A 17,106-nucleotide genomic window follows, 5' to 3' on the forward strand; every position below is an offset into this window, starting at 1 on the left:
TGGTTTTTTTACTATTATAAATTAAATGGTATACTAGCCACTTCGGAAATTCACATTAATTTGGGATCTTCCAGTTAGAGTTAACAATTATTCCAACTGATCGTCATTATCGTTGTCTTCATCACTCTCAACTAAATTATTAATAATTTTCTTCAATGCTGGGACATTTTTCATGTAATCTTTTTCAATCTTCTTTACATGTTTTATTGCATTTTGCCAGTTTTGAACACTGATATTTTTGAACTCTGTTTTTATTTGTTCGACAACACTTTGGGCATATTTTGGAGATGTGCTGTTCCTCCGGACATGGTTTTCTAACTAAGCCCATAGCAATTCTATGGGATTCAACACAGTAATATGGAGGTAATCCTAAAACCATATGTCCGTGGTTAGTGGCTAATTTATCTACAATATGTTCTTTAGTTACGACTTTTGTATGAAGAACCTGGATTAGTTGATCTTTAGTGTAATGATCCCCAAAATATTAGCTATTAAAAATTCTTGAATTTTATCCTTCCTACTCTATTTGGTTCGAATTTTTTTAATGCATCTGGAGTGATACGCGTGATACGTGTTATGCATTGTCCATAAAAATCACGCTATTTTCTTTTAAATTTGGGAGTAATGTATTCTTAAACCACGATTCAAAAAGCGTCACTTTTACTTCTTTTTGTGTATATCAATAATTAGTGTTGGTGTATTGACAGAACAAAATGTCTACTTATTTTCGTAACTGCAAAATATTTTATTTTGCCAGTCCTAAGTTTAGAAAAAAGATGAACGCAAGTATTTTTTTAATAGTATATTGCGAGATTGTTTACTGCTTAAAACCATTGTTCCGATCAATTTGTAAAAACATTTAAACAAACTAATAATTCAAAATTCAACACTGCTCCGGTAATTTTATTTAAATGTTGGAAAAAGGTTAGTACAACTCTGTAATGTCTCTCTAGGGGTCTGTGTTACAATAGGTATCAATAGCGGATTATCAGCAGGTTGGTCTTTAACATTTCGCATAGATCTTGTCCCTCACAATACATGCAAAATATCCAAACAGTGGTTGGATTAAAATGGATTAAACCATACTTGAAATTGTTAAATTATCTGGTAATATGCCAATGGACTTAGATTGCCTACATGGAACATAAGTCCCTACTCGAAAGAATTCTTCTACATCCAAACTAAATGTAGGAATGTTAAAAGCCAACTTAACCCTTAACTGGAGACGTGCCATCTGACAGACTACAGCATAAAGAATTTTGAACACCCTGTACAAATAACTCCGCCCATCGTCACATCACTTCATCTATTCTTAATATTATTCGTTGACTATTAGTGACCCGACTTAGGTAAAGAAATACGCATATTTGGAAAAGTTATATCCGAAAATCAGTTTTAGTTAGTCTAAGGTTCAGGTTAAATTTTGTTTCATTGAAAACGTCGCGTATTTGTTACAATCATGGCCGGTCTATCAAAAAAAAATCCGTTTTACCGATGCTGATTTTGAAGATACAGCTTTGAAGTGGTTTGACGAATTAGACAGTGATGCTAATGATGTTGATCAAGTACAAGATGATGTTTATTTAGAATCTGATAGCATAAATGCATACATACTGCACCAAAGTTACAAAAACAATTCTTAAATTCAAGATAAATCTGCTTTTGCTAAAATATTAGCAAAACAAATAGTAGAAGGTCATATGAAGCGAAAAATGGGTAATTTTCATGTACCGCGGCTAATTCGTGCTAGTAAAGCTAGTATTCTTGGAATTCCTGAGAATAACCAAGTAAATGATAACGAGCCATTAGTACTAGAGAAGCAAAAAATATGTTATTTGTGCCCTCGCAAGAAAAACCGTATGACAAAATATCTTTGTGGCCGATGAAGAAAACCTGTGTGTCTTCAGTGTACGAAACCAATTTGTACCAAATGTAAGTTTACAGTTGTGGACATGTTTTTCATCATCAAAATAATTACGCGAGTTAATTTTTACGTAATTCAGTATCTGTTAGTACCTTTCATATAAAAAACTTACTTGATGTATATTTATTTTTTCACTGTAATGAAAATTAAAAAATGTAACTGTCACGAACTGTAAATGATTAGCTGTTAGAAAGTCATAGTTATTTTTTTATTCTGTGACAATGTTTTGAGTTTCTTTACTGTGTTCAATTGCAAATACAAACAGCTTTAGAGTATTATTAAATATATTAAAAAAGTTTGTAAGTTTAGTTCGTATCCCCTCTCCTACATTATAGTCTGTCAGACGGAATGTCTCTCTGTGTGTATTAAAATAGGGTCTCTCCAGTTCAGGGTTAATATACATAGATTTTCAAAACAAATTTTCAAATTTTAATTTGTAATATTAAAATTTTTAAAGGGTTTTATATATTTTTTTATCGATTTTTTCTCTCTAGCACTACAACGCAGGGTAGGTCAAAAATAACAAAGTAATGTGAGCAAAACGTCCATTAAGAATAAAAATCGATAGGTATCCGGATTTTTTGAAAAAATTAATTTATTTCTTGTATTGGCAATATACTCGGATTTCTTAAAGAAACATTTCCAGAACAATATTTGATTCTTTTGTTTTGCATTTTATATTAAATTTCATAGGCAGAGATTTACTTAAAATGAAATATGCCGTAAGCTCAAAAATATTTTTTACCATGGACTTCTTGGCTCATCAGTGTCGTTTACTTCTTTAAATTAATTTTTTAAATCTAAATCCTTATTTTTCCTTAATAAGCAAAAAAAAAACTAAATGAACGAAGTAACCAAGAACGAAAATTTTCGATGCAATTACGGCAACTGTCCTGTTTTAATAGGGTTTCGAGATTATCGTTCTAGTTTCAGTAGAATGAAGAGCAGTATAACAACCAATAATCAGCTTTTCTTTTCAAGAAAATCCAGTAAAATGGCAACAAAGTTTAACTAAACTTTTGCCAGGCCGTTTGAATTGGATTTATTTTTGAAAGTTGGATAATCCAACAAAGTACAATGCTGGCAACATGTGAGTATGAGTTTTTAATGTGACTGCTTGAAAGAACAAAATGGAGTATATTCACTTTGTACAGTGGATTATAAAGAAGTTTAACAAAAATGGCTAGATCAACGTTTCTCTGTAATGGCTTGTTTCATACACTTCGAGAAATTCTTTGATCATGTCAATCATAGTAAACTTTTGACTTCTCGAACATATGAAATTATGTAGAATAGACATTAATATAAAAATACAATAACGAGTAAAAAAAGGTGCTTTTAGTGGACATTGAATAATATGAAAAATGTAACTAAACATCCGAGAGGACCATAAAATATGAAATCGTGGATATGCTTTGTTTCATTTATTTAATATCGTCCGAACCACTAGGATTGTAGACCACAATTAACACATAAAGGGTGTTTTTATTAGAGGCATAGAACTTTAAAATAGCATAAAACAAAGACGATTTTTTTAAATTGACATGGAATTACCTTTATTCGAAAGATAATCTTTTGGCATTATAATTTAAATATGATTTCTGACATATGACTACAACGGCTAGCTCTGAAGTAGTCTAATCTGGAGGTCCAATTTTGGATGACTTTTTCCAACATTCTCTTATGAAAATCAGGGTCAACGGCAATCTCGGTTTGGGCCCATTCACCGCATCTACGCATTGCTAGATGATCGTCTAGCGTTAACTTCTACACGGGTTGGATTTTGTAAGCATGCAAACCCATGATACTATGACTAACAAGATAGGATCTTCCCGTAGCACAAAATCGGTCGTGTTCGCGCATGCCGTCATTGAAGAGTAGAATTTGAATTCTTGTTAAAGTTAAATGGGATTTGTATGCATTTTGTGATGAAATTATTCATTAGCAAAATAATAATATTAAATAAAGGTTTAATAATTACAATAATCGTACACAAAAGGATATCTCCAAACTATTTATTAAAGATTATTTATTGATACATACAAAAAACTGACGTGCAACTCTCCAATTACGTCACGACTTATGCGCAATATCTTATCTTCTTAGTCATAGTATCATGTGCAAACCAAGATCTTTCCGCAAAATCTTCCATAAAGTGGATGGACACATATCCAACTGCTGCGCACGATGACGGACGTCTCTGTGGATGTGTATTATCATTAAGAGTAAACGTGGTGCGAAAACGTTCTATGGTTAATCGAATTAAGTGCTCAGGTGAACTATTATGTTCATCATAAAATGGAGGTAGTGCGTGAAGTATTTGGAACACAACTATAATTTTCAAAATAAATTTGCACAATTTGAAAGCGTTGTTCAGGTGTCAGGTCTATTTATGCTGAAATGCCAAATCAAACTTAACATAAATCACTCGACAGCTGTAAAACAGTGTTGCCAACTTACATTTCTATACCTCTAAAAAACACCGTATACAAAGGTTACAATATTAACTGCATAAATTTTAATTTAAATGTTTTTTATGTCTATAGCTGTTAAAAACCTTATGATATTGTTCTGAAGCTATTTTCTGTGGCATTTTTAAGTAATTATTATTTTAATGCTAATAAGCCACAATTAAAAATTAAAATAAGTTTATTGACGTTGCAAACATTAATGTTTCTTATTTTAAGAACGATTTCCGAATTGGAGATTGAAACGTCAATAAACTTATTTTAACCTTCAATTGTGGCTTATTCCCATTAAAATAGTAAACCTTATGATGTTGTTTAGATTTTCTCTCTTTAGATTAGCTCGGATTCGTTTAAAATATGTTTTACTGTAATGTTTGGCACTGATTGTAGTATGGTGGGTTGTATCTTGTGATTCTTGTGACCAAGTCTCTTATTCACTTTGTTTTTTAAACACAATTTAAGATTACTTGGGACTATTTTATTTAGTTATTTGCAACAAGCCATATCTCTGTTCGTTTCTCATAACATGGCCTAGATATTTTAATTTGCCCTCTTTGATTGTGTTAATAATTTCGCATTCCTTGCCCATTCTATGGAGAACCTTAACATTCGTCACACGATCCACCCTTGAAATTCTTAAGATCTGTAACACCACATCTCGAAGGCCTCGAGCTTTTTTAAAGAAGCTTTAGAAAGTGTTCAGGTTTCTACTTTATATATAGATATAATAGCATCTTACAATAGAGATTTTGCTGTCAAATGGTAAATCTTGACTTTTGCAAAAAAACTTTATCTTTTTGAACGCTGATCTTGCTTTTCCTACGCGTAGTTTTATTTTAGTAGTGTGGTCCCATTGGCTGTTTATGTTGGTACAGCTGGCAGGTATTGGCTGTTGGTGTAGCTGTATATCCTGTTAATTGATTGTTGAATAACCAAAAGCTGTGTATTTAATATTTCGCGTTTACTGGCTATTTAATAGTTCGTATTTAAATCAAGTCCATTTTCTCTACTTACATTTGATATGCCTTACATTATTTTTTGCAAACCATCTAAGCTATCTGCGAAACCACTGCGTCGTCGGCGTATTTAATGTTGTTTAGATGTTTGAACTTACAATTAAAGAAAGAAAGCTACAGTATCTCGGATATGTGATGCGGGGCGAGAAGTATGGCATTCTGCGACTCATAATGCAAGGAAAGATAGATGGCAGAAGAAGCATCGGAAGAAGACGAATTTCATGGCTTAAGAACATGAGAGAATGGTTTGTATGCAGCTCAAAACAACTATTTAGAGCTACTGCCTCAAAAATTAAAATAGTTATGATGATTGCCAACCTCCTTAGCGGAGAGGGCACCTGATGAAGAAGAAGCTGTTTGATTGATTGTTTAGATGCACTGCGTTAAATAATCCGCCTTTCTGTAGTTCTAGCCGTGCTTGTTCAAAGATATGTTCAAAGTACATGTTAAATATTACTGGAAATAGAATGCATCCTTGTCTCACTCCTCTATCGATGGAGATTAACTCTGTAAACTTATCATCCACCTTTATGTTGGTAGTTTGGTTGTAATATAAATTATACATGGTGCTCAAGTCTTTATCATCTAAGCCCGCTTTAAAGTACTGCTAAATTTAGCAGTACGAGTATTAGAAAAAATTGCTGTGCACTCCATTTGTTGTTTTTGATGCATCTCTGTAGATCTGTTGGTAGTCGTTTAAATCTATCCATATTATCTTTGAGATGATTTAGTATTATGGGTGCTATTCATGTTTATTTAAATTTTGATAGATCAGTGATCATTCGTGATTTATTTACAGTCCATGGAGGAGGGTTTTCGGTATGGTGGTATATTGTCGAGAATATTATACTGTATTTATGAAGTAATCAGTTAATTCGTTCATGGAAAGTCGGATCGCATTGAGGGTGATGTGAAAAGTGAAACGGTTGTTATGAACGTTATGGTAATCTGGATTATGTGGTGAGGATATAACTTTATAAGCAAACGGCATACTTAAAACCTCTTCTAAATTCTAGGGCGGTTTGCTCTGACTTGCTACATATACTTAGTATGGATCTTGTTAGAAAGGGAGCCAAAACGACTCGCAGTTCCATCTAGTTCTTTAAGAACAGATTTCTTAGTCGAGTTATAACCAATGATCCGTAGTAAAGTTTTGATCTAATTAAAGATGAGAAGATCCGTAGAAGAGTAGCCGTATCGCTGCCCCAGGAGGTGTTGGATAATGTCTTTAAAATACTAATGCTTTGTTTGGCTAGCAGGTACCTTTTCGATTTAAATGTAACTTTTAAAAACCAATGTTTTGTCAAATGTAAGACCGAGGAATTTTATTTCTTTTGCAAAGGACAGGTTCTTACGGTTCAACGTTAAAATTGGATTATCGTCTTTTCGCTTTTTTAGAAAAGTATGCATTTTATTTTATCGTTAGAGAATCTGAGTCCTGTCTTAAATCGTCGATTTAAAAGCTAAAATTAATGTGCATTCAGAAAAAAAAATAAGTTGGAGTATATAAGTTCAAATTTTTATTAATTTACCCTTCATTTACGATAAACTATACTGCGCGGCATTAATTAGGGATATTGCCAATATCATGGTAATGGTACTTCATTCTGGATCAATTATTTGTAAGTAAACAATTAAAAATTATTATAGCTTAAAAAAAAACATAAAAATTTGATACATTATAAAAATAATTAGAGCAAAAAAACTTTCTAATTATTGACAAAACATCTGTACAGCCATTTGAAAATGACCTTTGTTCTCTCAAATGGGATAAACAAATAGAATTGTTTAAAAACTACTTGACCGATTGTGCCCAACTTTCGCAAATGTAGTAACTATATAAAAACTCACATTATGAAATGTGTTTTAAATGTTTTTATTGTTTATTTTAATAATTATAAACAATTGAAAAACATGCTTACTTTCGGGTTTAATTTGCAATAAATTTTTGTTTATAAATATTTTTTAATTTAGAAAATCTCATTTTAAAGAAAAAGTATTTACAACGACATTGCAAAGATACTCCAGTCAACAAATAGCGCCCATTAATTTTTCGTTTTTTCAAGTGATTTTTAGGCTTCATTTCAAGGGGTAGAAAACTATAAACAACTTACAAATTTAATTTAAATTAATTATTTGTTTCTTTAAATAAAAAAACCAAAAAAATACATTACGTAAATATTAAACTAGGGCACTGCTTGGAGTAACCTTCAAGTGTTTGCAACTCCAAACTGTTGGTTAAAATTTTTGTATGACACTTTTAAGGTGCAAAAACCCGTGTTTTTTTTATTATTTTTGTTTTAATTCTTTCAAATCAATATTTTAGGGTAGAATGAGCACATCATTATAAAAGTACGTTAATAAAGCTTTAATTTGAGTTGTGCTTAATTAAATTTGGCGCATTAGTTTATGCAAAATTAATGATTAAATGTCTACAAATGTAAATTTTTCGTCATTTTTAATTTTTGAATTAACTTTTGTAAAAAGTATTTTTTTTGTGCAAAATGCATTATATTGTAGCTCTTTTAATTACAAATCAATCGAATGAGACTTCCTAAGATCGGATCGGTCAATTCCTTTTCGAGATACTTTTAGTTGTTTATAAAATTCTTAAATTTTTATAAATTTTATGGGGTCAAAACTTTTTTTCTATAAAATATTCAAATCATTAATTTTTGTTTCTACAACTTGGACTAACTAGAAGTAACTCACAGGAAGATGTACTGTGACAATTTTCTATTATTCATAATGTTAACAAAAATTATTTGTGAGCTTGGGATTTACATATTTACATTATTTAAAAATAGAACAAAAATTAAAGACTTCATGAGGTTCTACTCTTATTAAAACCGCTTCTTACTCGTAAGATTTGGTTTTCTCTCTCATTCCCATTTTGACAAATTTCAAATTTACATTTGAATCAGATGGGATAAAATCTGCTAATTTTCTTACCGTAACTTATTCTACCACCTCAACACAAAGTACTCTTAAATTTTCCCTTTTCTCCAGTACTTCTTTATTGTCAGGACTCCCAAAATCCAAATTTTTAGTGGACATTATCAGGCTCTGAGTTTTGTCCATCAGATAGTAAAAGCCTCTATAAAAGTCTATTTTAACTTTGATACCTGAATTGTAATTGGAGGTTCTGTACTGTATTCTGCAGTAGTACTAGTAATATTTCTATCATCTGCGAAGGTTTCTTTGACACACTTTTGGCATTTATCTTTTCTCTGATATATATTGGTTATTAAAATTATTATAAGATAATTTAAGTCTAGGGACATTAGTATTCTAAAATTTTCCATTTTATGTACATAATTTTAATAATTAACCGACTTGGTTGTTACCTTATGTGCCAGAATTGTTCTTTTAGATGCATCTAGATATTTCTACAATATTAACAGTCATCAAGTATGTTTTTACAATTTCCCTATTTTTAAACATTGTCTAATGATCTATTTCATAAAAATATTTTTAAAATAATACTGTCACAACTTGGATTAGGATGTCCGGTTCCCGTAGTAGATACGTTCACAGGTATTTTATTAAACTGATTAAGTAAAAGTGTTTGTATAAACTGGAAAACCTCGATAAGAACGTACACAAACACTTGTAATTCTTGAAAGTGATTCCGAAAATATTAGACACCGATATTTATAGAAGTCATGTTTGAAATAGCATAGACTATTTCTACAGAAATGCGACCCGAAGTCTATTTTTAGCGAACTCACCCAATTATTTGTTACATCTCTCAAGTATCGTGAATAATGATAATGCTATTACGATTGGTAATTTATTGTATTTCAAACGTATGTTTTCGTTAACTGTGTTGATTTGTTGTTTTTTACATCTTAAACTACATAGTTGTACAAGGCGACTTCTTTGTATTTATAATATGGTTATGTATTAAAAAACCATTGGTCCCAATGTATTTACAATTAACCCTGCAGTCGTAATTTGAAAAAAAAGTGACGGTCTCTCAAACCATGTTTAACCGAAAATATCCCATTGTATGTGGAATAAAAAGAACACACTTTTTTTCAAAATATTTATTATACGTAATAATATGTGAAACATCTTAAATAACATGAATTATTATACAAAAATTAAAATGATTGATATTAAGCATGTCATTAATTTATAAATGGAAAAAATTAATCAAAAAAAAAAAATAAATAAAACTAGGCCGTTTGATCTGTGTTTTGTAGGTCCTTTGCACAAATACCGATTAAGTGTTCAAGGTATAGAGACACTTTGCACACGCTACAGGAGAATAGTTTTCCGATTTTTTTTTCCAGTCGTACTTTACACAACGACCTGTAGCTCCTGTTTTCTCTGGTTCAGGTTGTAAATTGGGCTCTGATCTGAGGCACCAGTCAGTTCTCTCAGTCTCCCCTTCATTATCTTAGACAAGTAAATATCAGCTGACGTTCTGAGCATATGTAAATGTGTCAGTTGGTTGATAAGTGTATACAGGAAAGTTCTCGATGTACGAGATTATCTTTTTCAATGTTGAAATTATAAATAACGTAGGTATTAATTCCTGATACATTTATTAGAGTGTAAAAAAGTACAATTGACCATCTTCGCTTATATCTCGAGACCTTATAATTCCCTGCCATCTCATCAACCATGTTGACCACTATTTTGGTTTTGTTGTAATCGTGTACGATTATTGGTTTTTCATTTTCTTTGTCAAGGTCATCGTTGTCATGGAAGGAAAAACTGAACAGGATATTTTTCCTTTTTTTTTGGGGACATGAGAAGTTAAAGTGTAGTTTTTTTTAGAAGGCAAATATGTTTGAAGGCACCAGTCTTATGACTGTTACCAACTGTGGAGGTAGTTCTCTTTTATTACTGTGTATAGTTCCTACCGTAGTAAGCATATATTCATTCAACAAAGTTTTTGTTTATTTGTAATTTCAGACAACATGTAAAAACGACCCAGATAGTAAAACCTACTATTTATATAAAATACTTTAACACAAACGACTGATGATAACATGAAACAACTAAACACACTACAGGCTGAAAGGCCGATTCAAATTAGGAATCTGCTGGGATGGGCAGCTCACGCATTCTGTTGGTAAAAAAATTAACTTTTGATCGTGCATTTAGTTTACCTTCAATAAACACCAAATTCCGATTTTATATGTTTGTTATTTAAAAAACATAAATTATGTATTCTCTATATGTTACTGACTTACCAATACTGGTATTTTCCTTTTAAGAACTGCCTCTTTCAATATGGGTAACCAGATCCTACTACATTCTGCCGAGGAATTCGCGACACAATTGGTCTCATTTAGCATAATTAGAGCCGCTTCTTTGATTTTTCTCTTTTTACCATCCGTTTCTTTTAGGACTATATTTGAATCATTCCATTGAACCCTATGTTCATTATCCCATGCGTGTTTACATATTTGAGATCTATCAAATTCTCTATTTTTATTATGGAATTGATGTTCACTTATTCTAACATTTAATGGCCTTGATGTCACCTAAATAAAACTGATCGCATTCACAAGGTATTTTATAAATGCAATTCCTTGTCCATTGTTAGGTTTGGTTTTGGACAAAATAGATCTCAACGTGTTTGTTGTTTTGAATGTTGTTGAAATGTTGAATTTATTGAAGGTAAACTAAATGCAATGATGATCAAATACTTACCATGTCGGGATAGTATTATGAGGTTTTTTTCCTGGTTTTTCCCTTATAATTTACTATGGAATCACTAACAGGAGAATTTTTACTGTCATCATGGCATGTATTTATCTTTTTAAAGACGAATTACATGTTATGATCTTTTCTGATGGATATTGTAAAGTTAAAGTTGATTTCATGTAATCGAATGAACTATCTTATAAGTAAAGTCGTCCCAGGAACGCAACTCAACAATATTGGCAATATCATTTTAAAGTCGTCTACTTTGAAATGTATAATGTATGTCTGAATTGTCAATATAGATGAGTCAGATAAAATTAAATTATTAGAAGAATTTTTCACTAAGTAACAAAAAACACACACATATATATATATATATATATATATATATATATATATATATATATATATATATATATATATATATATACCACATATGGTGCCGAATGTTGAACGATGACAAAGAATGAACGAGATAAAGTAGACGTTGTGGAAATGGATTATCTTAGAAAGTCATGTCGAGTATCGAGAATGGAAAGAATCAGGAATGAGGAAATACGAAACCGTATAGGAATTAGAGATACTCTTTCAGATAGAATACAAGGAAGGCAATTACAATGGTATGGTCACGTGATGAGAATGGAGGAGGAGCGTTGGCCAAAGAAAGCCTTAATGTATGTTCCGCCAGAAAGAAGAAAAAGGGGAAGACCACCAAATTCCTGGAGAAGAGAAATTACAAAAACAATGCAATCTAGAGGCTTAGAAGAGGGAGATTGGAGAGATAGGAAAATATGGAGGCTGAAATGCGGGAAGCGGCAATCGCCGTAGGACCCCCGTTATATGATGATGACAAAAAACAAAATTTGTTTAATTTACTAATGTTTGTATTTTGAGAACGATTTCCGAAGTGGAAATTGAAACGTCAATAAACGTATTTTAACCTTTAATTGTGGCTTATTCCCATTTAAATAGTAATTAATCCTAACTAATCACATATTTGTTATAACCGGCTTTGTAAGCTGCGTATCTAGAAGCGACCAATCTAAATACAATGTGTTCATATTTCAATCCAGTAAGTGCAATTGCTAACCTCCGTAATGTAAGTCTAATCTTGAAAATAAGATATCTCAGATAAGTATAATCTTGAAAATATTTTTGTGTATATTGACAGGGTAGATACCACCGATCTTGGTCACGCATTCTGTTGGTAAAAAAATTACCGACTTGTTTACTTACATCCAATTACAATAGGCCATATTTTGTACAAAAAACTAGGAATTTCTAATATTCTTCAAGTAAGGGGAATTGGTAGGAACATAATCAAGGTAGTAGGTAGTAGCTTCTATACATGATGCAAATAGTCTTATAAATAAAAGGAAGAAAATTTAAAAGCCTTTATTCCGTGTCACTTATTAGAGAGCAAGGGTTTAATTTGTGATATTGATACTCAATTTGATACTGTATATTTACAGGAAAATATTGAATCTCCTTCATGTATCATAAATCATAAATATTAAACGAATGCATAGAAAAGTTGAAAAAAAAATGGTACAATCGAGTATGTTGCAACACGAACTGTTATTATAGCTTTTGAAAGTAATATACTGCCTCAGTATATTATTATAAATTGAGTTTTTTATCCAGTCGAACAATTTTTAGGTAGGGTTACTCAGTGTTATAGGTGTTTGAGATACAGTCACATTTCAAAGCAGTGTAAAAAAGTTCTTAAAATCTATGTATTACAGAGAATATTTCACAGATTGTAAACAAAATAGATATGTTGCAGAACTCATTCCTACGTGTATGTCTTGTTGCCATGAAAACAACTCCAGTCGAACCACTTCATGTAGAAGCTATTGAGCCTCATTTAAATCACAGAAGGCAGTTCCTTGCAGACAAATTTCTTCTCAAAATATTCAGAGTCAAAATATTCAAATATAGTAGTATTAAATGAACAAGATCTTACAAATAAATATTGGCCAAAGAAAAATTCTCCACTACTGTGTATCGCACTTCAATCTAATCAAGATATCCTCAGTGATTTATATTATCATAGCTCAACTTTGTTAGATCTATATGATTACAATTCATATATATATATATATATATATATATATATATATATATATATATATATATATATATATATATATATATATATATATATATATATATATATATATATATATTTAGGGATTCTACAGTATTCACTGCCTTCCCTCGCTCAACCGTTTCCATCTCTCTCTGTTGTTCCATTCTCCATCGTTTAGTCCTCTCTTACTCATGGCGTCGTCTACTTCGTTCCTCCAGGATTTTCGGGGTCGTCCTCTTTTCCTCCTTCCTATGGGGCTCCATTCGGTTATTCTCTTTATCCATCTGCTGTCGCTAGTTCTTCTTACATGTCCATACCACTTTAGTCTTTTTTGTTCTATATATGTTAGTATGTCTGTTTCTATTGATGTTCTTTGCTTTATTTCGTCATTACTTCTCCTATCCATTCTTGTTACTCTGCAGCATCTTCGCAGGCATTCCATCTCTGTTGCTACTATCTTACTACTGGTTTTCTTGTTTATGATCCAATTTTCAGCCCCATATGTCATAATACTTCGCACTAATGTTTTATAAATCTGCGTTTTTGTCTTCATATTTAGGTGTCTATCCCACCATACTGAGTTAAGTTGTCGGATTGCTGTTCTTGTTTGTCCTAATCTTTGTGTAATTTCTTCCTCTGTTGCTGCCTTTTTCGTGATTATAAACCCCAGGTATTTGAATTTATCCTTTCCTTTGATTGTTACGTTGTCATCAATCTGTAGATCTTCTATGTCTTCTTCACTTGTAGATAGGTACTCTGTTTTCGCGAGGTTAATATCTAGGCCAGCCTTGGTATATTCTTCTTGTAGTTTCTTCATCATGTAGCTGAGGTCGTCTTGGTCTTGTGCAATCACTACTTGATCGTCTGCAAAACTTAATGTATATAGGTATTCGTTCCGTACCGGTACTCCCATGCCTTCGCATTTTCTTTTCCATGTAGTCAAGGCTTTCTCTAAGTATATTTTGAATAGGGTTGGAGATGTGGAACAACCCTGCAGGAGCCCTTTTGTTGTGGTGAAGTCTCCTATGATTCTTGTTCCCATTTTAATGGACACTTTATTTTCTTTATACAGAGCTTTTGTAGCTTCTATGAGTTCCGTCTGTATTTCTAATTTGTACATTGCCTCCCATAGTTCTGACCTTGGTACAGAGTCATACGCCTTTCTCAGGTCCACAAATGCCAAGTGTATATCTCTATTTTTTGCTTTTTTCTTTTCCAACAGTTGTTCCAGTGTGTATATGTGGTCTATGCATGATCTTCCTGCCGTGAAGCTTGCCTGATCCTCTCCGATTTTGCCTTTTATCGCTTGCTCTATCTTTTCTCGCAGTATCTTCCCATATAATCTTCCTATTGATGATATTACGCTTATTCCTCTGTAGTTTTCGCATCGTTTTCTATCTCCTTTCTTAAATATAGATGTCATATATGCCGCCGTCCATTCCTTTGGGAGCTGTTCTCCATTTATGGCTTTCTGAAATATCCATTGTATCATCCGGTGTAATTTTTTTGATCCGTATTTTATAAGCTCAGGTGAGATGCCTCCAGGTCCCGGTGCTTTCTTATTTTTGATTGCTTTTATGGCCGTTCTCATTTCCCTATCTGTTATTTCTATTTCTTGTTGTGGGAATCTGCTTCGTCTTCGCCTGTTTTCTTTTCCAATGAATTGTGGTCTTTGTTCTGTTAATAGTTCCTTGTAGTAGTCCTTCCATTCTTTGTCCTGTATATTTCCCAATTTAATTTTTTCTTTTGAGTTTTGTTTCAATCCTCTCAGTACTTTCCATGACTCCGAAGTTCTTGTACCTCCTATATATGTTTCAATATTTAAGCAGATTCTTTCCCATTCTTCATTCCTTTGCTGTGTTATTTGTTTTTTCACTTCTCTATCTTTTTCTCTATATTCTTTATAAACTTCATCGTTGTTTGTAGTCAGCCATTTTCTGTATAGTTGCTTTTTTCTTGAATTATTCTTTTTGTTGGTTCATTTATTTCATAATAGTGCTGTTTATTTGTTATATGTTCTTTTTCCCCAAGGGCTTCGAATGCTGCTTGCTTTATACTCGCCTTTATATGTTCGTATATTTCTTCGATGTTGCCGTATCTGAATTCTATTAATTTTTGGTCTAGACGTTGTTGGTATAGTTCTCTTATTGATTGTTCTTGGAGTAGTTCTATATTGTATTGTTTTTCTCTTATAGTGTTCAACGGTTCTTCTGTGGAGGGGGTCTTGTTATGTTTCCAATTAATGCTCATTTTTGCTGTCAGTAGTCTATGGTCCGTTCCACATTCTGCTCCTCTTTACAATTCATTGTTTCTAAATACAAAGATTGTAAAACCTTCATATAGCGATAATTTTCACATTAACATTAACTTATTATACTTAATACTTGAAAGCTTCGAAAAATCTGTGAGAATATATACCGATGCTTCCAAGTCCAAGGATAGTGTGAAATGTGCTTTTTATATTCCCTCCAAAAATAATAATTATTCCTACAAACTGGTTAACATATTTTCTATATTTCGTGCTGAAGCTATTGCAAATCTATGAATCATTGACATTTTTAACACAGTCTACAATTGATTCTGCAATAATTATATCGAACTCCCTGTCTTTTTTTAATTCCTTGGTTTTGGATAAGTACCCAAGTACTTCTCCGATGATATCATATATGCAATTAAAAAACGGATTTTAGAGCTGTAAAAAGTTAACAAAAACATTAATTTTGTATGGGTTAAAGCACATATCGGGCTCGAACATAACGAGTATGTGGATATGCTAGCAAAAAAGTGTAAAAAATGGTTTGACCAATAAACTACCTGTTTAGGTGAAGTTTTTGTAATGCAGTCGTTAATACTGCAGATACTGCAGTATACAAAATCAAATACAGAATAGAAGGTGGTTCCAGCCATATAATTATTCAAGAAAATATTCTACAACTATAACACGTCTTAGATTTGGCCACGTCTGTTATTCCATACATCTACATAATCATGTTCTCGAAAATGATCATTGTCAAAATTGTGGCAAAAAAAATGATTTAGATCATATTTTTTTCGAATGCCAAAAATATAAGGATGAAACAGATAACTTTATTCAACAATTAGATGATCTTCATATAGAGGCCCCGTTTAATATCCTTAGTCTCTTAGCTAATGGAAATGAGAGAGTTTATATTGCATTAGTAAAGTTTCTGTCAATTACCAAAATAGTCTTGTAGTGTCAACTATCAAAAAAATATATGTATATTCACAATTGTGGTGAGCAACTTGGACAGGCCATAGCAAAGCAGCTGTCGAATTGAGTAGATAGCTGCTCAAGAGTTTTCAATGGAACTCTGAGAACCTCATCATCTTGTTTGTATGTAAATATAGATAAAAAGGAGACAATACAAAAAAAGTATTTTGAAATACTTATGTGTCGTATTTCACTTATGGAAAGTTATGTGTACCGTTTTTTGAACACACTGATGATGTTGAAAAAAAGACATATTTAACTTGTATATTATTTTAATTTTAGTAATTTTAAGCATATTATTCAGCTCTTCGTTATTGATATTTTATATACTTTACGGTCATTTACGGTATTAAATTTTTATGCTTGAGCTATTAGTCATGTTGTAACTGGCTGATTGACACCTAGTCTGTGCCAAAAAAAAACTTCATTATGACTGAACGCAACCCGTTATACACATTCTGCACTACGTGTGGCCTAACTTTTACAACAATACTCATCAAACCTAGTATATTTTTTAAAAACTTTGGAATGTTTAATTCGTAGAACAATTTTAACATTTGTTTTTAATATAAATTTTAGCCCTCTACAAATAGCTTCTGATGACTTTTGAAGTAAAATAATTAGGAAAGATGAAATTCAACAACCTAATACCTATTATCATATTTCTGAATAAATAAATTGACTTATTTATATGAAAGACTTGAATTCTT

At 31.8% G+C, this 17,106-nt stretch overlaps 1 protein-coding gene across 5 annotated transcripts in view; it reads left to right on the forward strand.

The window, feature by feature from the left end:
* Positions 1-17,106, forward strand: part of CaMKII (Calcium/calmodulin-dependent protein kinase II) — a 699,413-nt gene that overhangs the window by 164,111 nt on the left and 518,196 nt on the right. The window lies entirely within an intron of this gene.

This window comes from Diabrotica undecimpunctata, chromosome 7, assembly GCF_040954645.1.
Source record: "Diabrotica undecimpunctata isolate CICGRU chromosome 7, icDiaUnde3, whole genome shotgun sequence".
In the NCBI taxonomy this organism is placed as follows: Eukaryota; Metazoa; Arthropoda; class Insecta; order Coleoptera; family Chrysomelidae; genus Diabrotica; species Diabrotica undecimpunctata.